This window comes from Lycorma delicatula, chromosome 2 (genome assembly GCF_047948215.1).
Source record: "Lycorma delicatula isolate Av1 chromosome 2, ASM4794821v1, whole genome shotgun sequence".
NCBI lineage: Eukaryota > Metazoa > Arthropoda > Insecta > Hemiptera > Fulgoridae > Lycorma > Lycorma delicatula.
Genome location: NC_134456.1, coordinates 3,812,239 through 3,827,058, shown reverse-complemented (window position 1 = coordinate 3,827,058; position 14,820 = coordinate 3,812,239).

Genomic DNA, 14,820 nt, shown 5'->3' with positions numbered 1-14,820 from the left:
TATTTTAACCTGATATTACAATCTTATTAAATTTTATCTATAATTTAATAATTCCAACAAAAAAAAAAAAAAATAATAAAGATCGTTGCTGCTCAATTTTTATAATCCTAAGTATAAATAAAATCTTAAGCGTAATACCATGAAGTTTTATTACATAAAAAAATAATAAAATAAAACAATGCAATATAACCTACTTTTGTTTCTGGTATTAGCTAAATGAATGAATTTTTCACTACTTTTCAAAATTCTTTAATTCTCTGAAACAGTTAATTTCATTATGATATCAGAGGGCGGGAGAGAGAGAGAAAAGTAAAATATCTTGATTTTTGTATCAATTGAATAAAACTGTCCATATATCAATATTTCAAGTGCAATTGGTTAATTTTTTTTTTAATTTTATTTCTGTGACATTTAATTATATAAACATAACAAATTCAGTTTGCCATGTGATAACAATTTTTTATCTGAAATTTAAAGACAAGAAAAAACTTTTTTATTTGGTAAAATTGACAAAAGTAGGGATAAAGAGATACAACTCCACTAGGACCAGTATTATTAATTTATCATATAAAGCACAAAATAAACCTATAAAAACCATTTGTCCAAGTGTGCCTCCATAAAGTTCTCTTGCATGGACTTGATACAACTCGATCTTTGATGTGAACTGTTACTACATTAACTCACAAATTCAATAGTATGTAGTTATCTAACTAAATAGAAATAGCATACATCATTATTTTTATAGATCACCACAGGTGATCGATAAAAATATATCAAACTTTGTTTTAATTATTAAATAATTCATACTTAACACCTTTTATGTCCGAGATGCTAATTTATAAGACATGCCACTTGCACTGGAACCATCAGGTTGTGAAGTATGAATGTATGTACTAATTCTTTAATTAACTTTCATATTTAATTGAAAGTTATTTTTGTATTTTTATAGAGATATCGAAGCTTTATTACATGTAGTCAAATCAAGCCTTGGTTCAGGAGTACTAGCGATGCCGGTTGCATTTAAAAATGTTGGCCTTCTGCAAGGGTTTTTGGGAACTATATTTGTCCGTTTACTTTGCACACGTATAAATTATCATTTTATCGTTCCCGATTCATTAAAACTTGGTTTAAACTTCATCCTTCATTTTCTATAAAAGTGTCTCTTCCATTCAAAATATGTGGTAGGGTTAATATCATAAAATAATTCAGCAGTATGTTGAATATTTACAGTTTATATACAAATACAATATACAGCAATATATAGAACTGTGTAGAAAAGAAAGTAATTTACGAGCAATCTGGTAATAGCTGTAATTATTAAAGAGAATGAATTAATAATTATTTAATTAATTACTTCCTGGTACCATTGTTTTTATTATATGGAACACAGTTAATACAGTGAAACTCTGTACAAGAATAGCAATCACAGAGACAAAAGATATTCCATCAAGTGAATCATTTCAATCTCTGGTGTAGGTTGATGCCGAACTCAATATAAATGTGTTCACATAATTATATAATGAATTTATTTTTAACGTTTCTTATTTGCGATTAAAAAAATATTTTAGCTCAGCAAAGATAGAAAAACAGTAAAAATAAATAAAAAATGTTAATTTATTAACCGCTTCAGAATTATCAGTTTTAATTATTTTGAGAAAAGGTGAAACAGATTAATTTAATTAATAACTTGAATTCTTGAAACAAGCAGACCCCTCTTTTTTGCTGGCCACAGGTCATAATTAGACGAGAGTGTTAATAAGTTGTTTTAAGTGGAGTTAAATAAAATTTAGTTCTAATCATAAAATGTGTGTTCTGTGTTAATATATTTACTACAATTTTCACCTGTTAAAACTTATCCGCAACTTAATTTACTGTTGTAGGAATAATACTTTAGTATCTATAATTCAGCCTACTTCATTTTAATTGTATATACGATTCATTATATCCCTTACAGAATTGAGGTAATGTGTATAACATATGGTTTCAATACAGAAAGACCTATGTTAATTTGTTGTTATACACTAACCCGGTCTTTATCGTGGTTATAGCGCTTGTAACATAAGTTGCAAGAATGACAGATTACGGTTGTTTTCTCTGAGATAATGATTTCTATATAGCGTTAATTCCTGTGGTGGATAGATCAATAAATAGGGTTGTCTGTAGGGCTGAATATCATCTGCATTTTGGTAAGTTTAGCAGAATGATATGATAACAACATATTTGACCGATGAAGAAGACAACATGAAGTCTCTTCACTCATGATTTTAAAGGTAAGCCTTAATTGAATTATATTTTTTCTAAAATTTGGTAGATTTATAATTTACGCTAATAAAAGTATTATAATAATTTTTAAGTCAGTTTTACAGAATATTTTGTCTATTGAATTCAAATTGATCGCTCAATAAAAGGTGTTCGCTCATTAATACAATCAGCTGTCAAGTCAATTTTTTCAACAATAAATCTTGTACATGAGCAGCCATTAACCATTAAAGTTTGTTCAAGCAGATCGTGGTAATAATTAAGTTAAATATTATATTGTAGTATCTTTGTCTAGAAGTCTGGTTATATGTTATGCGTGAAGTGTTTTGTCGGTTTGAAACTGAAACAGTAGAAAGAGATTAATTCTTCTTTACTGCCTCCTATATTAAAAATTACGTGTAGTTTTGGCATCAATTAAGACATTGCAGTGGTATTTTTCTAATGCATGTAATCTTCGTGCATTACACTAAGATTGTGTCCATTTTTTTTCTTTTTCTAATGCTATTTGTCAGTCATTTATATAAATATGTGTGTTAGTTATTAGTGTTAGGAGCTGTGCAAATGTCTATGTTGTAAGATCCAACTTCGTCGCTTCTAGTGACTGCTTAGTACCTCTACCATACAGAAAGGGAAACCAACAGAGAACATAGAATAAAATACCTTACCGTAAATATACAAATAGGACATACTTGACTCGTACCTTATCTTCCTTACATGTTTCATTTGATTATCTCTTTTCATTTGCAAGTAATGAACAATTTCATATTGTATTTTATCCACAAATTTAATTTTTTTATTCGAAAAATATTAATATTTTGATAAAAAGAAAAAATCATTTATGAATTAAATTTTGGCCGTCCAAGTTATATACATTATAAAAGTCTACTTTGACAAGCTATAAAAAAACATTATCGTTTAACACACACACACACTATGAAGTGTGTGTGTGTGTGTGTTTTATTTAAATAAACTAATTAGTTTGCAAAATTTACATTAATGCGACAAATTTATTTATATGATTACCATTGACGGTTCTTTAGTAATTTTATGTATATTTCATAAGAAAGTGACCTATTGTAATAGATACCATGATTTGACTTCGGGATTTCAAATCCCCCATACCACATAAGTTCAAAATTTTACATGTATATTTATATATATACACGAGGAGTATATATTTCACTTTCTTGTGTACACGATAACTGCCATAATTTTAAATTAATTTATGAAATATAATGAACCAAAATCTCGGTTGAGTTTGTTAAAAGGAAAAATCAAACCATGCGGTTAAAATGGGGGGGAGTTTCGAAAAAAAAAATATCTCTAAGTTTCTTATTAGCTAAAATATCGAATTCGTTTAAAGTCCTTACTATTGTTTTTGGATAAAGGTCTAAAACCTATCTAAATAAAGTTTTTTGATATCGCCAACCATTGGTCCAAGGGATGGAAAGAATGGGGTTTTGAAGACAAAGAAAAACATACCTTCCTTAATAGATACAGTATCGAATCTGTTTAGAATGGTTGTTAGTCCACCAAACAATACCTAAAACTTTTATCTGTAACAATTTTTGATATGATCAACCCTTGCTGCAAGGGATGACCAAAATTTTGCTGCAATGTAAGAAGATTGGGCTTATAGTTTGCTAAACATGTGAAATTTTTTTTCACATGCAACCATTATCATATTGAGTAAATATGAAGTTTTTTTTAACTTTAAGGTGGAAATCTTTTTTATCTCCTACTTGGAGATAAACTACTTTACTTATCTACCTCCACCTTCCGGCGTACCGAAAAGGATTTTTGTTTTTAACTTCCGATAGAAATGTATATACATACATATGATTTGGAAAATAACAATTTTTAATAAAGGGGAAAAAGTTTAGCCTGTTTTTAAAAAACCGTTGGGGTTCTCAGCTGGTTTTAACTCTATTTACAAAGAAATAAATATTTTATTTAATCGATACATTATACATATATATATATATATATATATATATATATATATATATATATATACACACACACACACACACTATTATATAAAGAAAAAAGTACTTATTGGGTTGGGATAAACATAAAAAAACTACTCGATCAATCGTAACCAAATTTTTACTCAATTTTTCTCGGATAACTGAGAAGTTGTTTAGATATATTTCATCTAGAAAATATATATATTATTTTCCCGTCTAGCACTGTAACAGAGCTACAGTTTTAAAAGGGAAAGTACTGTAATCTGTACAATTTGGGTATATGGGGTTTTCACAGGATCTCAACGGTTTGACACCTAAGGAACCCAAAAACCGGATGGAAATTTTCCGGATGTTCGTATGTAAGTTCGGTCTTGTACTCCTGATCATGGTCACTAATGACCATCATTAAATTTCTAAGAAAAAATTTACACTTCTGTAAAATAAACTAATATTTTATTTTTCAAAATTATTCATTTTATCTTTTTTCACAAATTAAAAAAAAATATATATGTTTTCTTATCACAATAAAGTATTTCAAAACATAATATTACTGCATTAATATTGTTGAGAGAAAGTATAACCTCAAAAAATCTTCAGCCGTAGGTTTCTAATTATGAACATATTTAATAACAAATAAAGAGTCCTCACATCAGTCCAAACACAGACCACCCCAAGTGGTGATGGAATCAACAAGTTCTAGGATCAAAATTTACTTCAACATAAAAAAAAAGAGATCATAAATAATGAAAAGCACATTCCTAATATTCCACAAGGGATACAAATTAATTATTTCAAAAAGATCATAGCATCACATTACAATTCATAAAAAAAAAATAAGTAATTTTTCATATTTAATAAAATTTGGTTAATGTAACAGTTAAATGAAAAAATAAGCGTAGAAAAATAATCTATTTTTTAAACTAAGAAAACACTTTTTAATATAAACGATACAATATACAAGAGTTACAAATTAGACATAGCTTATGAATTACACAAATACTTCTGTAGAACTATAATTTTCTAATTTAAAACTGATGCAATGATTTTAGATGAAATAAGTTTTGTGATTTAATAATCGTTTGGAAAACTAAGTACTCCAGTTTAAGGAAATGATTAAAACATTGAAGAATATTAAAAATATATAAATGAGAGCAGAAGTGGCCGAGTAGAAATTTAACAATTACTATAAATTGTAGAAATATTAAAGACGGGAAAATCATTCAGTTTGCCATTAGAAGTCAAAAGTTGGTTCACAAAGCTTTATGGTTCCCTAGGAAAACCTATCAATTTTGTCACTATTGAATAAAAAAAGAAGTTTTCATACTGAATGACCCAGCACTCAAGAGAAATTCTGAACGAATTTATACCTAGACTATCTTTCACACAATTTGGCAAAAAATTAAAAAATCTCTGTTGTCATACAAGTGAAAAATAAAAAAAAGCACTCCTTCCAGGGTCTGAGAAGTACAAAATTGATTCGCCTATCTTGGTCAATTAGTCTATATTTAAGTCTCCACTCCTAAGAAAGAAAAGTTTAAGTACCTAAAACCAAGTATAAATTTCTCAAAGGAAGCAAGTTCAAGATACAAAAAAACAGGAATGAATATGTCCTAGCAGGTGTTCTACATATTACATGTATAAAATGTTTCAGGCCTATCATTATAGGTTGGATTTTATTAAAATACGCACCATCCCGACACTCAATTCCATATCTTTAAACGAGATTCAACCAAAGTCAAGTAAAGCATGTTTAAAACACCAGTCGGGCAAAAATCCCGAAGATAACACTTTCTCACATAACATTTCAATCTTTAGATTAAAAATATGTTTTTCCCCATGAAAGATTACAATCGATAGTTACCCCTACATATTTCATACTATCGACTTATTTCATACTACCGCAACTACACTTAGCTATTCTAGAGCGGGAGATTATAATATCTAACATGCTAGTTGCTACTTTTCTCACCCTTTAACTGGAAGATTATGTATTTGGATTTATATACATTTAACGTAATTCTGTTTTTGGTTAACCACAACCTAGAGGTTTAGTCGGTAGTGCACAGAATACATACGCATTTTCTGAATCGGCTTGCGGAACCTGTTAGCGAGTCCGACATTGCTTCGGCACTCGTAAATGGGGTTTCTCCACCAAAAAAAAAAAACATATATATATATATATATATATATACAAAAATTTTAATGTATACGTTGGTAATGCTAACAGCTGGTCAACAGTGAAAACTGTGTACATCGTTTGAATCTGTTGTCATAAATTATCGTACAGAAAAAGGAAATTTGTTAATCATATCGTAATGTAAAAATTTTGTTTCAATTTACTATGCCGATGTAATTTTTGTTCATGGATTTTGTAATGGAAATTCTGAAGCTGCTCGTTGTGAATATCAGGAGAAATTTCCTGGAAGGCGGATTCCAAATATGAAAAAATGTTCTTCGAACGAGAGGATCATTTAAAAAGAGATAGTTTTCTGTTGAACACAAAGTAAATCATCGTGTTAATGAGGAACATCATGTGATTCAGCATATTCAGCGTAGGTCAGGCACAAGTACACGGCGAATTTCATGTCGGACTGGTTTGTCAAAAAACAAAGTGTGGCGCAGCCTACAGGAAGAAAATCTTTATTTTTTCCGCCTGCAGAAGGTTCAAAATTTGCGACCGAAAGATTATTCCGGCGATTAAACTTGTTTCATCGCCTTCTAGATAACACTGAATATGGTAAATTTAATTTTATTAACTGAAGCCACTTTTACGAGAAACCGAATCATCAATTCTAAAAATGGTTATTCATGCGACGAAGACAATCGACATTGTACAATGGAACTTTTCAACATAGATTCATATTAATGTTCGGTGTGGTATTTATGACAAAATTCTGGGACCGTTTAATTTCAATGAAAACGTTAAGGCACATGCATACGTTCATTTCTTGAAAAATAATTTACAGGCTCTTCTGGAGCATGTACCTTTACAAAATAAATTGAATTTGTTTTCCAGCACGATACTGCAACGCCACATTTTTCTTTAGCTGCTAGAAATCACTAATATGCTATTTTTGTGAACCGGATTCGACGTGGTGAACCGATCGATTGGCTACCAGGATCACCTGACTTAATGTTAGATTACTTCATTTGGGGCCATATGAAAACGATAGTAAACAGACAAAAAGTTAATACTAAAAAAGAGTTACTCATTAAAATACGAAATACACTGAATTTATATGAAAAGATCCTGAGATGATACGGAAAGCCACCGTAAATATTTTACGTCGGGCAGAGTGTTGTGTACATTGTGAAAGAGGGAATTTTGAACAATTAATTTGTTATTCTTTGTTATTCTTTCACCATTTATCATTTCATTTCATGTATTTTATTTTTCTTACGTTTTACTATATCAAGAATAATGTTTATTAAATACAGAAAGAATAGTACGATTTTCATTCTGTTTTTTGTTTGTTCTGTTTCAACAAAAAACCGATTTTAAAAGCTTTTATTTACTTTTTATTGGTTGTGTTTAGTTTAATTTTAACAAATTATTTGTCATTTAACAAATCTATTCTACTACAAACCTAAAAAAAACTTATTTTTTGACACCGAATTTTGTGTTTTACGTCGGATATCTTAAAAGACAACTGTAGTTTACCAACTTTACTGTTTAATTTGGGTCCCAAAAATTACAGTAGGGTTGCTTTTTATTAGAAGAGCTGAATTCAGGTGAAATCTTTCGCTAGCCGTAATTCGAAAATAAAGCATTCCAGACCAATGTTTATTTGTACTTTTTTCATTATTTTAACTGTAGAACACATCCTGAAAACATTTCCTTTTTGTCATAGGATATTCTGTATATAAAAGGAAACTGATATATAAAGAAAATTGATTTTGACCATCCAATCCCACCCACTATATGACTGAATGTAATATCTCAAATTGATTTTTATTTTTTAGCATCTACTGCTACGGTCATTAGCCTGATGGAAATTTGTAGTGTATGAAAAATGGCATGCCTGACCGGGATTCGAACCCAGATGTTTTCACACCTATGTTTATACACGTATGATTGTTTTCACCAGCAAAACTATTCTGAAATTTCACAGTTTCTTCATGGGACAATCTGTGTGTGTGTGTGTGTGTGTGTGTGTGTGTGTGTGTGTGTGTGTGTGTGTGTGTGTGTGTGTGTGTGTGTGTGTGTGTGTGTGTGTGTGTGTGTGTGTGTGTGTGTGTGTGTGCGTGCGTGCGTGTGCGCGCGCGCGCGCGTGTGTGTGTGTGTGCGCGCGTGTGCGCGCGCGCGCGCGCGCGTGTGTGTGTGTGTGTGTGTGTGTGTGTATGTATGTATGTATATGTGTATATATACATTTTAAGTAATTAAACTAAGTTTTTACATTTAGTTGTTTCAAATCTTTAGCAAACAAAAGAATATTTATGTGCAGTTTTATTCTATATTATAACCTGGTGAATTAGTTTTCATTAATATAAATGATACTTAGTGGAGGTGCTGCTCCAGAAAATTTTTTCTGGGCCTTTTCAAGGTAATGGTTAAAGTTTTACAGAAAACTTTTACAGAAGTTTTACAGAAAAATGGTTAAAGTTTTCTGTAAAACTTTAACCATTAAACATAAAACCATTACCATAAAACAAAAAAAAAATGAATCAGAATAACTGGAAGCAGGATAATAATCTAATTCTACACTTTATCACATTCAAGAATACGATACACGGTTTAACCGAATAAGTAATAAAATATCAATACAGATATTACTTTTTTTAGAATTATTGGATAGTAACTTAATAAACTGCAGAAAAATGACTCAAAAAGAGTTAAAATCCATTACTGATACCATACGTAAGAGGAGACTAGGATTCTTTGGACAATCATGATAATGCAAGATTCAAGACTTCTGAAACAGCTAGTATAGTATAATCTTGACTTTAGAGGGTGCAGATGGATCAGAGAAATAAGAGAGGAACTGAAGGAAAGAAAATCAAGAACAAAAACATTAGCTTCACACTAACAAGAAAGAACTAACAACAACATGAAAATTTTCAACACTAGAAAGGGCACAAAAAGCGTAATGTATGAAAAAGTATTGGGATGACCACAAGGCCCAAATAGCCCCATAAAAGAGACTTGTATTATGGACAGATTAAAGTGATCCTATGCGGTCATAAAAGATTATAATTCCTTACAAGGTTTTGGGAAAGGCTATGCACTGTTGATATCTCCCCATACATATCAATCTTGTTTTAAAGCATTCATATTAATACAATAAGATTTTTAATATATATAAAAACCTCAAATTGCAACTCTGAGATCTTGTTTATTTTAAATACTTGTGTGATCATTATATTAGGTAGTAAAGATTGATGCAATTTTTAGTTAAAAATTTCAAACATAATAATAACATAATCTACTGAAAATAGAAATATTTAAAAAAGTAATAGACGAGTCTAAATTTCCAGGAAGCTGAAAACTAGAAATGAAATTGAAGTAAAATGAGAAGAGAAAAACGCAGGGAAAGAATAAAACAATTTTGGAAAAGGAGAAAGAAGTCTAAGCTGTGTAACGTGATCCTTAGATGGTCCAATCAAAAAAAAAAAAAACAAAAATAAGTATAATAATACAAAATTTTATACATATAAACCTCAAATAAGAACTACTTCAAGACCAATTATAACAATCATTCAAGTCAAATAGCTGGTATATAAGGTAATTAAATATAGATAAAAACGTAGATTAAGAATCATCATTAACATTTGAGAGTTAAGTGATAGTAAGCACTATGGTAAATGCCATCATGTGATCAATAAATTATGTTTTTTATTAAGTGATTATTTCAACTACTTTTTTCCAATCTATATATTCTCATATAAAGATAGGAGGAAAGAGTAGATGAGAAAAATACCCTAACCAGGATTCAAAGAATCTTTCCCAAAAAAGACACATACATTACCATTCCACCAACAGAAAAAGTTCAAGCATCTAGAAGCATATTTTCATTTTTAAACAGCACAGAGACAAAGAAATTAATAATAATATATACAAATATGAAAATTGAACTTAAAATAAAAAAATAATGGAAAGTACTGTAAATGCAGTGGAAATAATTTTTTATAGAACAAGTTCTTTTGTTTTTGGTTTATATGTAGAAAAAAAAATATATATATATATATAAAATGTAATTTCACGTTTTTTTGGATTCAATTATCACACATAATTAATAAAATCCATCACATGAGAGCTTTTATTTATCATTCAATTTAAAACTTTTCAGCAATTTAAGTTTGTAAATAAAATTAGTTTGAACCATAATTTAGTAAATAGCTTAGCAAATATTACAAAAAATAAAATGTTTATAATTCACATTTCTTTTGGAAAATTACATACATTCCTACACATATGGAAAATTTGTAAAACTCAAAGACAAGATAGAAAAACCACTTACTGAAATGTCTAATGATACATATACCTCTACACATAGCTCCAGACAAGTTTATTCATTAACAAAGGTAAAAAGACTTGCATGTTATTGTAGGAATGCTGACATATTACATAGAAGTAACCTACAGTCCAAAATGCACAAGCACATTGTGAAAATGGGCATTAATTAATAGTATTGTGAATTATTTTACTAATGGTATTCCATTTAACATTTATTTCTCCAAATATTATCTGTCCTAAAATTATTAAAAGGATCTTGTTAAATGCTTTTGTTAAATAATGATACAAAAGTATGTGAACTTCCAACGATCAAACAGATGCTGTAAGACCAGGCCCATAGGGAGAGCATATCTACTGAATCTCTTGGAAAGAATAAAGCAGCATATGAATAATTTTTTCCTTATCATAATCATTTCATGTACCAGTTGCAACATAACACCACAGAATACATTTTGTTCTGAAGGAAAGGAAACAAATTATGCCAGAATTAAAATCATAACAATTCTGGATTCCTTCTTTTCAATGCCGTGAATAAGTCTTTATAAGACGGACATTGCAATCAAAATCCTACAATCTACCTGATGAATAACATTTGCAAGGCAATCTTTGTTTATAAATTTAAAAAAAAAACTAAACCCATTCACAAATGTAGCAACCTAATTCTTAATCTTTTTATTGAATGAACTACTTTGTTGGTTTTAAAAGATTATTTACAAAGCTCAAATATGACTCCCATAAACTTTAAACTTAACAGCATAGAAATTAAAGAATAGTTTTAGACAAAAAATTGACATTTAAACTGTATTAGCAGTGATTTCTACAAGGATGCAGGTGTACTTTTACACAAACATACTTAGAGTGCTATGGTAACAGATACTTGCATCATCTGATTCCATTGATTTCTCAGAAATTATCCAAAAGTTCATTTCCACAGACCATTACACAGAACAAAAAATTTGGAACTGAGATAAGTGAAAAAATTTCAGTTTATAGAAATCAAAATGAAAATTTGATGAAATACCTTAGAAGAGATGGTTTAATTTGTTACTGCCATGATGTTAGGGGGGCTAATGTCTGAACTGGCCATTGATAATGTTATTCATGATTTGTATTTATTTATAGATTCATTAAAAAGAAGTTTAATGGCAGTGTTGTTGCATAACTTGAATAAGTTTTCTTTTGTACAGGTAGCACATGCTGTAGAAATGAAAGAAACATATGAAAGTATGTCAAAAAGTTTAAAAGCTATTAAGTATGATGAACACTCATGGTGAATCATTGCTGACCTGAAAGTGATAAGGCCTCATCTGAGTCTTTCTTTTTCTGTTTAGCCTTCAGAACCACTGTAGGGTATTACTTCAGAGGATGATATGTATGATTGTAAATGAAGTGTAATATTGTAGTCTCAGGTCAACCATTCGTCATTGCTGAAATTGAAACCCAGCCACCAAAGAACATCGGTAACAATGATTTAGTATTCAAATCTGTATAAAAGTAACCGCCTTTACAAGGATTTGAACCTAAGAACTCTTGATTTCAAAACTTCTTTTTGTCTCCAGAGTGGCTTTACAAAATATATGTGTATCTTGTGTTTGCGTTATAGTTAGGCTACAGGTAAAAACTATGCAGTTAAAGACTGGCCAAAAAGAAAAAGGTTACCTCAAGAAAGGAAAATATTGTCAATAGTCCCATTGTCGAAGCAGACCATATTATTTTACCACTTCTATACATAAAACTAGGCCTGATGAAGAATTTTGTAAAAGAATTAGATAAAGATGGAGACGGCTATAAATATTTAGCTGAGATTTTTTCACAGTTAGTGAAGCCAAATTAAAAGAGGAAATATTCATTGAGCCTCAGATAAGAAAATTAATTCTTGAAAATATATTTGACAGCAAACTGAACCCTACCTAAAGAACTAGCAGCATGGAAGCCATTCAAAGATGTTGTTACTGGTTTTCTTGGTAACAAAAAAGCTGAAAACCGTAAGCTTATAAATGAACTCTGAGTGAACAAGATATATTGCAGATGGAATAATGTTATCAAGAGGTGGATGGGATGAATGTATGGGTAACCACTGCTGGATGATAAAAATAGAAGACTTCACTGAACACAAAAGGAAAATAAGAAAAAGAAATTAGATAAACGTAAATATCTTAAAATAAAGGTAGGAATTTTGACTGTTAATATTATTACTATTATTTTTGTATTTTAAGCAGTTTCTCAATAATTTAAAAAGTCATAACTAAAAATCTGAGGATGATGAAGAAAAACTTTCATTTTATCAGTAAAAAAAGAGAACATTCTAATTTTAAAAATGCAGGGCTACATTTCAGCTCTAGCTATAATTATTACTTATAAAAGAATGAAAAAAAAGTGTTAAGCTAAAGTTATAATTTAGAAAAACATAAAACTCCACAAATATATCAATATTTATCCTGTAGATAAACAATTACACTAAATTAAGTTTGTAAAATCATTAAATACAGAACTATTTCCTAATATGCAAAGGAAATTGTTACAATTTGTATAAAATGATTAAACTATTCTTATAATCTATAACACAGACAATCACAACAAAATTACTGCACGAAATCAAAGAAGTCTGTTTCAAACAGGCGTTACATACTAATCACTTGACAATTCCAAGAAAAACAGTTAATAATAAATAAAACAGTAATTATTTAATACAATCTTATTTAAAACTATAAGTTTTTGAAATGTTGAAGTAAAATATTAAAAATAATGTATTCATTAAAAATTTGGTTTAGTTTGTAATTTTAAAAGTTTACAGTTATAAAATGTTCATTGCTGATTCTCATGGAAAAACAGACTTTAAATAAAAAATTAACTAGTACAATTTAGCCGAGTTCTATGTAGTATTATTTAAACCGATGAAACTTCATTACTTTTCAGAATACTGAACCCTTCAAATTCTTTTTCCTTGGAGAGAGCAAAACAATTAACATTCAAAACTTTTCTCAGTCAAATAAAGGAGACAATCAGGTGAAGAAAAAGAAGATTGTTGACATATGTGCTAAACTCTACCAGTTCTATTATTATATTTATTCTTACATTTTACATATTAGAAAAGTTTTGTTTTATATTGAAGTTAAATTTTTTAATTACTTTAAGACAAAACTAGAAGAAATGGAGGGAGATAAATAGATACCAGTCTACTGCGATTACCATATTCAAATACAACTGACAGTGTTAATAGAGAATTATACAAAGGATAACAGTTTATAATCGATGGCTTCCAAAGGGTTAATAACGAAGGACATAACTGTATATATTATAACATTTTTTGACCAAACTCTATACAACAAGATTTACAACACATAAACTGAGGTCACAAAGAAAAGATGAACAAACAACAGCAGGCTGTTGTCAGAATATTTCTGATTAAACAATTTTGTTCATTTTAATTTAAAATTATTTCAGTATCTTACATCATAATATGTAGATAAACATATTATCTATAATTAAAAAAAAACTCACAATTCTTTTAATGAAATAAATTGAAGCTATTCATCCGAAAATAGATTTCTTTATCTTTGTCAAAAAACCTGTTTCCTGTTCATTGTCAGCTTCCGAGCCTGCCATTGGTTGTTCATTTAGAATTTTACTTCCTAGAACAAAGAAGAAAAAATCCCACCTTAGCTCTGTATCATTATTAGATTTCCAGTAACAACTCAAAACTTCTGTAATATTATTATTAAATTAATTTTTTTTTTTTTACATCACTGCAAAGCAGTAACTCAATCATTACTAACAAAACAGATATACCAGAAAAATAATTTTACATAATAACAAGTTCCTTACAAAAATGAAACGATCAGAAAATATATTATCACCATTAAACCCACATTTACAAGGATGAATTAAATAGTCATATATTTTATAAATTAGATACATATTGCCAAAATACAGCTGTATGGAAAAATTTATCAACCGTAAACAAAATTAGAGCTATCTTCAAAGAAAAGCTATTACATGTCGGATTAAAAAATTTTATTTAATAAGCGAGCTGGATCTTATCGCACTCATAGAAATTGGGAATTAGTCATCTGAAATTTACATTACAGATGGACTAATATTTATTAGAAAGAAAGAAAGAGAATCATTCAAGAACAG